Here is a 12,392-nt window from a genome sequence, read left to right as displayed (position 1 = left end):
GGATTCCTGTAAATTCATTGCTTTCCCCAGAAGCCAGTATTTTCCTGTCGCTCCCTTGAATTGCACTCTGCTAGCAAGATTGTTGGATGTTTTATCTTGTAGCTATCAGACCACTGTGTGTGTACCAGAAAAATAAGTTATCATTACTTCAGGGCTCACCATTGCCTGCTTTTATTTATCCTCCAGTGCGGAAATATCCATTTCCCCAGCCTCCAGCTCTGCTTTCCCAATACTTGTTTAGGAATCCAAAGCCCATTGAAATGGCAAGATTCCTTACAGGTTTCCTTCAACTGTTGCGGAAATAACTATAACTTTTGAAAACTGATGGAAAAGTTGGATGGATGCCAATGAAGTTTCCAGCCCAAATTGCCGGATGAAATGAAATTGGGCAGAAAATTTGGACAATGACTGAGCTTTTTGCCATGAAATTTTTGAAAAAACAAAATCCCACAGGGTTTTGCCCAGTTTTAATCAATTATTTATGACACACTCATTAGTCCAAGGATAGTGCATTCTAATTTGAATTTTGTATCTGTAAGGGCGTTTTGAAAGGAAATGTCATATCATATGCAGTGTTTGTACAGATCAAATATGCATGTGTTAGTTTTACAGATTGGTGTCAGTGCTGCATTTATTTATTTGCAGCACTGGTAATGAAGTGTAGGGCATTTTGCTCAAAGAAAACAATGTGCCTCGATATTTTTTAAACATTACATCCTGCTTTACGGAGGGCCTTCTCCACCCACTTTAGATGAGGGAGGAAAAAATCTTGGCAAGCGGATGCTCTGAGGGGGCACATGGAGGCGTGTGTAATCATCTTGCCAGTTTAATTAACAGTGCTTTTGACTGATATGTGTTAATGAGGATAATGTACAGTATGGAGCAAAGAACCCTGTGTGCTATATTAAAGGGACAGGTGCTGGGCGTACTGAAAAGTTCATGCTACTAAAAGGAAATAAAGTGAAAATGACTTAGAAAGGCACAGAGTGGAAACATTTGCAAGCTTGCGAATGAGGGAATATGTGTGTACATCCAGTTCACATGCCTGAAAGTGGCTAGTGCAGGGAAACAAGGGCTTGAGGAAAATATTCACACTAAAGATCCATCCCTGCAAAAACCTACACACACGAGTAGCTTTATTCACACAAGTAGCTCCATTGAATTCAATAAGGCTACTTGCCTGCATAAATTTACTCACATGCATAAGTGTTTGCAAGAATGGGGGCTTGAATTGGACATATTTGACATTCTGTGCTATGTCCCCTGAAATGATAGCATTTATAGTTAAGAGCAATCAGTGAGGTATTTCCTTTTGCTTACGGGCATATTCTGCCATTCCAAGAGCCTCCTGCATGGGGCTGAGTGCTCTCAGCTCCAGCTGAAATCAATAGTATTAGGCATATATAATGTTTATTATTTATGGGATTTTTTCCCCTTCCCTATGTTTCAGAAGTAGAAACAACTCTACAGTATTCACCAACAACCCGATAAAAAAATAAGATTTCAGAGTGACAAGCTTATTTATCTGGTAGATATCCTTAAAGATTGGCAGCATCCTATCAGGATCTTTAGACTTTTATAACAGTGTATTTCTGTGATCTTCACTTGAACAAAGTTGGATGCAAATAACTTTCCAGCTTGCAGTGTGCACCTATAGGAAACCTGGCATTAGCAAACCTGCAGGTTAAGTCCCTACTGAGTGTTTCAAGTTGATATATTGCATTTTTTTAATTACCCTTTATTTATTTTTCAGGACTGTACCAGGGAAAACACAAATATTTTATCTTTTAATATCACCTTCTGCCCATAGTGCTGAAGCTCCTCACAATCCTTTGCGGAATAATTTTTTTAAAAGAACACATTTGAGAAGATTTAAATCAAAACAACAAATGTGAGTTAAAATGTAAGGGGTGTTAGCCTCACCTTATAGTTTGGATGTCCTGAAATTTCAATAGAGGTTTTGGTTTTACTAGAAATCTTAATAAAGAATCATATTCGTTTTAATTGGAGGTTTAAAAATGTAATATATTTAAAATGTAATATCAAATTAAAACATTTGAGACAAAACATACCCTTGGGATCTGCGTGTAGAGAAGGGAGAGGCCTCATGCATGCAGGGTATCTCCTCTTTTTGAAAAATGGGGTGAGGGGTTTCAAGTTTCTCTTTGGTAACTTTCCAAATTTCCCCTGCTTCCTTGTAACAGATTTTTACTAACATAACTTCCCTTTCTCTTCTAAATAATTCTTGTCCCTGCTTTTTCCCATGTCAGGGGGATAATATAAAATAAAATGCAAACAACAGCATTCATATTGCAGGCAAACGTAGGAAAACATGAAGGCAACTGTCCTCCACAAAGCAAAATTCTATATAAGCATGCAGTAAACCTTGCCTCATTCTACCAACACTTACCTGCAGTAAGCCACCATCCATTAACCCAAGACAGGAAACAGAAATTGGGGGTTGGCTATGGAAATGGATGAACCACTAGTACCCTTTCCAGATCCAGGCACCAAAAATTGATCTCCTCTTCCTTGCCCCCAAATTTTGGCAAATTCAAGAGATAAATTTTCTCCTGCCTCTAATCAAAGCAAACAGATGTGTCTTACCCTTGGCTCAATGAATAGCCATCAATTTTAGGGAATGTATCTAAACCTCCCTGGGTAGGTTACCGCATCATTTATTATTGCATCTCTGGTCTCAGTACAAAAGTGCTGAAATCCAGTGAGAGTTGAGAGCCCTTAGTAACTCACAAGACCAGGCCCATAGTTTTGGGATCTGTGGCCCTGATTCAGGATGCCGCCTATTTAACTAAGCATGTGCTTAAGTGTTTCGCTGAATAGCGATGAACTTGAGAGCATGATTGAAATTAAGCTTGTGCTTACATGCTTTGCTGAATGGAGTCCATGGTTAACTTAAAGGAAACACAGACTCTCACTTTTAGGAAACACAGAAAAAAAAAAAGATCACACTGTCTATTTTAATTAGTGATCAGAAAAGGCACCATACTGCCTTGTTTTATATACTATAGCATCTTCCATAAAGCATGTATCTCAAAAGGCCTTACAAAGTTAATCATACAGTTCCAATATTATATTATCCAATTATAAATAAAAAGGAAAAGAAGAGGCAAATTAAGAGGAATAGGCAAGAGAGAAGAGCTTTCAGATAATTTTAAATGCAAAGCTCTGGTGGTTAGAACCTAGTAGATATTAAACAGTATCTGATCCCTTTTCTTTTTCCCATTGAAATAATGAATAAAAATTAAACTACAACATTACACATATTGTTCTTACTCATGTTATGTAAAGCTTTTTTCAGTCAAGCATTTCTGAACTTTTTTTACAATTTTACTATTCGTCTTCTTCGTGTTAGTCTCATTGCTTTTCTTTCAGACTGTAGAGAGTTAATTGAGGTGATTCAACCACTCTCACTTCCTCTGGTAGCAGGATTTTTTTTCTCTTTTTAACAAGCATAATTTTCTTGTTACTAATTTGAATGCACATATCCTGTTCTTTCCAGATTCCAGATCCCTCTGGTTTAGCTGATTTTGCTTATTGAGAAAAGCATTTTTAAAAAAAATAATCTCCTTACATTATCGTAGTCAGGATTTTTTTCCTCGTATGTGTACTGATATATATGCAGAAACATTTATGATCAAGTTTAGAAACAGCAGGTGTCAAATGCTCAGACTGAGTATAATAATCATAATGATTTGAAGAAAAACATTGAACTCCGTGGAAGTGGTAATAAAGTGAGAAAACTAAATATGTCATTTTTCCTAGGATGATGCTATTTACAAATAAATGCTTAATAAAGCCACATCTTACATTTTTCTTCTGCATGATCTTATGCTCAGTCTAGAAATAGAAAGCATTTTATTTCTATTGTAACTTTTCATTTTAACACCACACAGTACTTCAGTATATAACAGAGGTATATATTACCTTAGAGTTATAAAAATAAGCCCTCTTAAATATCAACTGCAATAACTTTTACATTTAACTCTAACATTTTTAATACACAAAAATAATTATCAATCTGAGATGCTGTCTGTTGAGAATGGGTTATGGCACATTTATTTGCATATATTTTAATTTCAAAAATGAATTCTGCAGTTGAAAGCAACATTAGTTCATCTGCTCAACAGTTTTATAATTAAGTGAATACTGTACCATAAAATACTCATCACCATAGCAATGGTTTTTCATGGGGCATAAGTAAGTTGATAACAGAGACAAAACATTTACTATGGAGAATGTTGTGGTTGAATAATGTAAAGTTATAACTTCTAGTAAAGCACCTACTAAAGTAAGAAATCATGGAGCAGTCACACTATATATTGACATTAAGAGTCATTTTAATGAAATACATTAATATCTTACATAGCATCCTTCATACAAAGCATGATAACATCACTCTTATGTTTATTAACTGCCTCTCATCCTGAAGTGTCCCATATGTATCTATGAATCGCTTCACCCATGACTGAAATTTATTTATATATATATAATGTTACAATTCTCACCATTGTAGTATCTAAACTCCCATGCACCTGTCTCTGGAGAGGAGTATGACAATTGTTTATCAGTGCATTGTGCCACAAAAATATAAGTCAGGAAGCAAGAAATAAATGTATCTAGTTGAAACTACAGAGGAAATGTAGGTACACAGGATTTAATTATCCAAATTGGAAAGTAGACAGAACACTGGGGACAATAATCTTTCTATTGTGAATTTTACTATGTGGTCTTTAATGCACTAAAGTAGTCAGAAACTCAGGTTTATGCTTCATCCAAAATACAGCACCTCCAACAGCACAGTCTCTTCTGACTACCAAGTTGCAGCATGAGTTTAATACTGATGCAGAAGAATAGTACCACTTACTGGGTCACAAACACCTCTTCCTGTTTTTTCTAGTAAAGGTCTTCCATCTAAGCACTGATCAAACCCAGCTTATGAGTCCTGATAACTGAATGCTTTATGAAGGGAAGGAAAGCAGGGAAATAATGCCTTACAGAGCTTCAGGTTCAGTGAATCTTACACAGACAAGACATGAAGTAGGACAACCCAGTGTGGGAGAGAGACAAGGAAAATAAATCAAGCTGAAATGATAAGGAGTAAAGGTGTCAATTAACATTTTTGCATGCTAGCCACAAAAAGGGGCTGATGGAAGAATGCCTCATGTTGAGCAGGCTTCAGAGTCCATCACAAGCTTAAATAAACAGGCAGGGTTTAATGTGTAGCTTAAAGACTATGGCCCTAATTCAGCAACATATTTAAGCATGTGTCTAACTTTAAGTATGTGAGTAGTCCCATTGTGGAACTATTCACATGCTTAAAGTTAAGCATGTGCTAAGACCCTTGCTCAAGCACTGCTGATGACAGCAGCAGAATGGCTTTAGAACTGAGATGTGTCATCTCAATGGGATGTGAATGGTTAAATAAATAATGCAATAATCATAGCATGGCATTTAGCATTTGTTTGTTTCCACATCCTTCTGTCCTCTTGCTTCAGTTTTTTCATTTGGTGCTAATTGGACTGTATGTGCCAAAATTGTTACGACTCGTTATCTTGTCTACATGACCTAGGAGACACTTACGGCATGTTTCAGGGAAAACAAGGATCAGGGTTTGCCTGGTTTTTCTATTCATAACCCTGAAATAGAGAGATTCCAGTCCGCACCAAAAGTGGACATCAGAACTGAGCATGTTCTTGAAAGCCATTTGTGACAATATCTATATCATGCTTGTTCATATTCTCCAAACATATTTTATAAGACATGAATGGATTATCTTGAGGAGTCTTGAATGAACGTATGAAAATAAGCAATACTGTGAGGTTTGTTGGAAGAACTGCTAAAGAAGGAAGATTTGATTTTAATGGCCTGATCATCAAATGTTCAGACATCTCCTATGAGGTTAAATTAAAGTCCCTGGGAATAAAGGGTGCTCAGCACCTTCAGAATTAGGGCCATGATGGGTTTTCTTTCTTTAATTCATTAAGTATCTGTTGTGTTGCATATATTGTTTCTATGGTAGTGAGACAGAGACCCTATTTTAGGGATCATTGTACTCGGCATTGTACACACATGTAGCGAAGTGACAGTGCTTTTTAAAGTCTAGTGAATATTGTTTTATTTTTGTTTCAATCTGTTTAGTTTTTGTATGGTCAGGGAAGCTTAGGGGATTGTTAATAATTCGCCTATGATCATATCTGAGGTAAAGGGTCATGAGAATATGTAGCTAGCTGTATACTGTATTTGTTCTTTAAAACATTTCTTAATATTTGATGTTTTAAACAAAACAAAAAAACCAAAATCAGACACAGTCCTGCAGTTTTGGAGGTCAACAAGGCAGGTTTTGGTGCTAAAAGAATGTTGGATTCACAATCCAGCTGAGGAAAATGGAATCAACTGCTAATGGATTGGTTAAGAAAGAGAGAGATGTTAAATTACAGCCACTAACTTTAAAACTATTCTGTTTAGGAGGCAGGAAACTGCACATTTCTTACAGCATAAACATGTTGACATTTTAAAAAAAGACCTGGTTTGTTTCAGTCTTGTGCCTTTTTATTATCACATTAATACATTATAGTTTGAGATAAAAATCACACCTTGGGCAGTTGAATACACTCAGTTTCACCTCCTCTCTCACAGGTGTCCCTCGACATAACATTGTTATGTTACAGTATCACACTCCTTGTCATATCTTATTTCTTACTTGCTGATTGTGGTAATATTTAAAATCCTGACACAGTGGGCATGGCCTCCGAGTATCAGCACCAGTTTGCACTAATGCCATATGCCACTGCACAGTTTCTAAAGACAACAAAGGAAATATCTGCAAAAAATGTCCTAAAAGACTGGTGCTATGAAGAGTATATAACCTATTACACATCATCATCAGTCTAGCAATTTTAGATATATATGGAGAGAACCAGTCACCCTGGTATCGTGGTGCTAATGCTGGGAAGGTAATGTAGGCTGCTGAATGACATTTGGGCTCATAGACTTATATGCATTGGTTCTGGGAGTGGATGACAGGGGATGGATCACTCGATAGCTGCCCTGTTCTGTTCATTCCCTCTTGAAGCATTTGGCATTGTCCACTGTTGGAAGACATGATGGGCTAGATGGACCATTGGTCTGACCGAATATGACCATTCTTCTGAAATTACACAGTTGCCCTTCCTGCATTTGCTGCAAGGGAGTGGGGAGCAGAGATTTTATAGGATATACAGGGGGTGCATATCCTTTGCTCAGCATCAAGCTCACCTCCATAGGACCCTCCTGAGAAGCACCAAGCAAAAAGCAGGTGGGATTTGGGAATGAGGAGTCTATGGAAGGACTGGGAGGGTCTGTGTGAATCTGGCCATCTTCATCCCAATGCAAGGGCCATATAAGGGTGGGAGGGGGGGTGGAAATGCAATGGAGCAGGGCCTAAGGATCTCGCCCCTTCTTAATAAACAAGCTTACAGAGGTAGGTTTTGGGAAGGAAATTGAAGGAGGAGATGGGCCTGGGGGACAGGTACAATAAACACAAGCGGTGAGATCATCATCCCAGCTTCATCCTCTTTATGACTGGTAAAAGGGCTAGATTGGCATGAAGGGGCATAAAAGTCGCAGATTTAGCTCAGGAAGAACTCCCCAAATGCAGATGATATGGCAGACATCCATAAGTCTGAGGATGTGCTGTAGTTTAGACAGGCCTTGAGGGTTATTTATCTAAATTACACTAAGAGCCTCTCCACTCTCTGGAGCAGCCCAGAATCCAGAGGGTACAAAGGGAGCTTAAAGTCTCTAAAAAGTGCATCACAGAATCTCAACCAAGGTGTTCTATTTGGAGGATAAAGACTACACAGGTGCTTAAAATAAAACACCTGTGTAAATGTTGGCAATCTTGAGGCCCAAATGACTGATATGATCAACCACAATTGGCAATACAGAAACATGAAAAACCAACACCCCCCAAATTAAAATTCTGTCAAAAATTGCAAGAAAATTAGAACATGTTAGCAACAAATTTCCGTTTTTTAAAAATGGGCCAGATTTTCTCATACATTTTTCATTCCAAAAATTCCAAAGATGCTCTGGTGAATAATCGCAGGATCTCCAAGAGAAATGAACTCAAGCTGGTTAACTTTTAGCCAGAGTCTCAAATGAGACACCCACAGCTGTGTTCTGCATTTTTGTTTTTTTGAGCATTTCAAACATTGATTTCTACAGCTGATTCCATTTATAATCCATCCAACAACAGATCTTATAACAAATGCAAGTACACAGGGAAGTACAGTATGGGACATCTCTACACGATGCTGTAGAGATTTAGCTGTATAACCACAATTAATGCTGATGGATGTTGTGCTCCTGATTCCCCAAAGATCATAAATACAATTACCAGAAACATGTACAATACAATACAATACAATATTAGCTTCCATCCCCTGGATCTCCAGTTGCTTGGACCTGATTCTGCCATGCTTCCCTATACTACTTTGTGAGCAGTCCTTCTGAAATCAATAGGACTACTTACATACCAGGATACTACTCACTGTGAGTAAGGTGTAGAATCCAGCACCAGAGTAATAAATCTGGGGATAGGACCCAGGCATTACTCACAACATTTGCATTTGGGTTGTAGGTTAATTTGTCACAAGTTAAAATAAGACCCAGATTGGTTGGTCCCTTCTACAGTAAAACCTGGAAGAGGAGAGCCTTAAGGGAATGATGGAGCCATGACAAGTTTCGCAACAAGGCGTTTCTTCCAAGCACTCCAGTTGAGAGTGGGCTGTTTGATTCCCCCCCCTTCTCTCCCCATCAAGGAGTCATGTAGTTTGTTCCTGGAAGACCAGGTGCTTGGGGATCTGGTGGAGGCTTAGACCCTGTATCTCTACCTTGGCTCTGGTGCCCCTGGCAATACAGCTCTATTGCAGCCATGCTGCTGGGGACACATTATGTCTGTAGCCAGTTTGGAATCCTCTCAGTGGGTGTGGGTTGGCGATTCACAATCCAAAAGGACTCTGCAGCAAAGTTAATGCAGCCCTAGTCTGTCTTTCCTTGGAAGTTACAGTGCTGTGAGGGTCACCTTACAGTATTAATTGCTTTTAAACCCAACCGGCATTATCCATTCATCTAGCATGGAAGACACAAACACAAGCAGATATAATGGCTGTGAATGTTTTGGTGGGGATTTAAGTCCATGAGTATGAAAATTAGATGTACTTAACTCACTTGCCGGTGAAGTTCTTGGAGTTGCAAAGTTTGTGTGTCATTGATGAGAAGGTTTGCGTAGACCACAATAAGTGCAGGTAGATAGCTCAATGTCGATGCACAGTGTGAAAATCACACAGTGTAAACATATGCTCTACCTTTAATCAGGAGGAGAAAATAAATGTGGCATGTTTTCTCAGCAACATTCAGCCTGTTTGACAATGTCGTTTATGACACAGGCAAAGGTGTAGCTGTGATGAAAGGATGTGTCTTGTCAATATTAGTTGCCACCTTCCATGAGGCTGGGGTTGATGCTGAAGCTGGCTGTGCCCCATCCCAGCAGATTTAGCTAGGATCCAGTTCTTGCAGTCTCCAGTAATGCTTTCTTAGTGTGTGTGGGGTGGGGTGTGTGTGTGGGGTGGCATCACACATGTCTGGAGGCCATGGAGAGTTGAGAAGCCTGGGAGATGCAGAGTTTATGGAAATGAGCTCTCTTCCTCGTCCTCCTGTGGACTGTTAATCCTGATTCAACAAGATTTTTAATTCCCCCTCCGTGGCTATGCAAACAATTTGCTGATCCCCGAGAGTTATTCCAATTTGAGGTTGGAGTAACTCTCAGGTGCAGCTATGGATGGGATTTTGGTTAAAGACAAGTTCATAAATATTTGCCTAATGAACCAGACTCTTAAATTACCAAATAAAACCGAGCACAGTTTGGAAAGGGGGAAGAGAAAAATACCTTTACGTATTTAACTACTCGTTTACATACTTTCCAGTACTGCTGATATTTTATGTAACACTGTCCTTATTTATGTATTTGTGTGTTTTGCTTTGATGGTAGATTATTTTTCTCACTGCAGTCTTCATCTGAGTGATGCAGTGTGCCTGTTCACTTTCAGATATGGTTCGAGAAGTAGCAGCATAAGTTGGGTGACTGTATTTAAAATGGGTAACACAGAACAGTTTAAAACTTTAATATTTCATATAGACATTTAGTGTTACAAGTAATTTATTTTGTGAGATGCAAGTTTTCTTCCTGGACAGTGTTGATTTTGGGTAACTTGATGTTCATTTCCCACCTCTGCACAGTAATATCATTTGGACTCTGTGGTTTCTGAGCACTGTACCACCGCTGGATTCTTTAATAGTTATGAAGAAAATTAAGTGAACTCTTTTATATCAAGACATTGGGGTTTTTTTCCATATGATGACTTTAACCAATATATTCTTAGACTAGAAAAACAGCAACATTTACAATATGAGACAACTCTGTTAATCATGAAAGACATTAGATACAAGACTGCATAATTTGTAAAACCATGAAGGTTCCCTGGCTAGATTACATACAAGTTGGGCTAGATCCTCAGCTGGTATAAACCAATATATCTCTACTGATTTTAAAGAAGCTATGCTGATTTACACCAGTTGAGAATCCTGCCCATTTTTTTTCATCTAGCAAAAGAAGTCACATTTTCTGTGTTTAAAAGCTGAAGCTATTAAAAATTAGAATTGGAAAAAAACCCCAAAACAAAACAATCCCCCAATATAAAAAAAATCCAAACAAACCCACAAACTACTCAGTCCTTGAAGAGACCTGACATGTTCTTTCTTTGATTACAGTATGTTTAATTTAACTTTTTATTAGTTCTTTAGAAGAGAACAGACCTAGCCTATTTGTTTTTCACTGAGGCTCCTATTTGTGAAGGCAGAGCTAATTAGTTTTTGAACCAGGTAAAACAACATGTTAAATTGAATAATGCCTAATGTACCATTATTTTGTGAAAAGAGAGATATAAAAGTGGCCTACCTGTAAGGGAAAGATAATGAAATGTATCTGTGAATCAAATGTGTCAGGAGCTTAAAGTATGTTGATTATTTTATCCATCAATTGTATGAAGCCAAACAGTAGTAAAGACCTAGTAAAAGAATTATTTAACAGTGTTACAGGAGAGTTAGGAGAAGAAAAAAATGCCTTCACCACAAATGCCTGATGCATTAAACCTTGATTATGCATGCTTAATATTTCAAATTCTTCCAGGTTTAAATTTCAAATATGCTCGGATATAGAAATAATTGTAACGTCAGCAGTCTAAACATGGACTGGATCAGTAATGTATTTAGCATGCATAACTTTGCCAAATAGAAATTGTCATTATTGTGTTAGATCTGAAGGTATTAAATACTCATAAATATATGTTAGTCAACTCTTTACTCTGTCTTTTTTTAACCATAGGGATTATATTTTAAAATAAAAAGAACAGCACAGATGATTAAACTTTAATTGTGGTTTGACCTTGGTGTCTTAGCAAAAGAGTGCAAGACCAGGACCTGGTCTGGCAATGAAAAGAAGTTTCCATAGAAATCTAAAGTAAAGGGGAGTCCAGTTACTTCTCCCTTATTCCTGCCATGACTTCTAGGCTTTGTAAAAGTTCTAGATTAATGTAAAATTGAGTTCAGATCTTTCAAAGGTACATACCCAAAATGTAATGTTTTAACACCCACAGCATCCTCAAAGGAAAACTGTATCTGTGTCTGTAGGCTTTCATTATTGGTGTTTCATGCAGTAAATTTATAAGGAAAAGAAGATCTGTAAAATATGCTTTGGACTCAAATTTAGCAAATATGAGTTATCAGTGTAAATACTGAAATACCATATATAGTACAGAGCTGCAGAAATATTAACCTTTATGCATCAGTTGCCCTATTTGCATGACTGTTCACAGATTCATAGAATCCAAGGCCAGAAGGGAGCATTGTGATCACCTAGTCTGACCTCCTATATAACACAAACCATATAACTGCCCCAAAATAGTTTCTAAAGCAGATCTTTTAAAAAAAACAGCCAATCTTGGTTTAAAAATGGTTAGCAATGGAGAATCCACCACAACCCTAAGTAAATTGTTCCAATGGTTAATTTCTTCATTGTTAAAAATATATGCCTTATTTCCAGGCTGAATTTGTCTAGCTTCAACTTCCAGCCATTGAATCATGTTATATCTTTCCCTGCAAGATTGAAGAGCGCACTATCAAATATTTGCTTCCCATGTAGGTTCTTGTAGACTGTAATTAAGTCACCCTTTAACCTTCTCTTTGTTAAATAAATTAAATTAAGCTCCTTGCGTCTATCATTGGAAATTTGCTAATCCTTTAATCATTCTTGTGGCTCTTCTCTCAAGCTCTCT

General features: G+C 37.6%; 1 long non-coding RNA gene across 1 annotated transcript in view; it reads right to left on the bottom strand.

The window, feature by feature from the left end:
* LOC122460711 overlaps nucleotides 1-11,068 on the bottom strand; it is a 72,186-nt gene extending 61,118 nt beyond the window's left edge. The window contains exon 1 of the long non-coding RNA XR_006282167.1: nucleotides 11,018-11,068. This is a non-coding gene — a long non-coding RNA (uncharacterized LOC122460711). The remainder of the gene's footprint in view (nucleotides 1-11,017) is intronic.
* Between the last annotated feature and the right edge of the window lie 1,324 nt (nucleotides 11,069-12,392).

Source organism: Dermochelys coriacea, chromosome 6 (assembly GCF_009764565.3).
Source record: "Dermochelys coriacea isolate rDerCor1 chromosome 6, rDerCor1.pri.v4, whole genome shotgun sequence".
In the NCBI taxonomy this organism is placed as follows: Eukaryota; Metazoa; Chordata; order Testudines; family Dermochelyidae; genus Dermochelys; species Dermochelys coriacea.
Note: the sequence above shows the minus strand (reverse complement) of the source record. Positions and strands in the feature narration are given on the sequence as shown.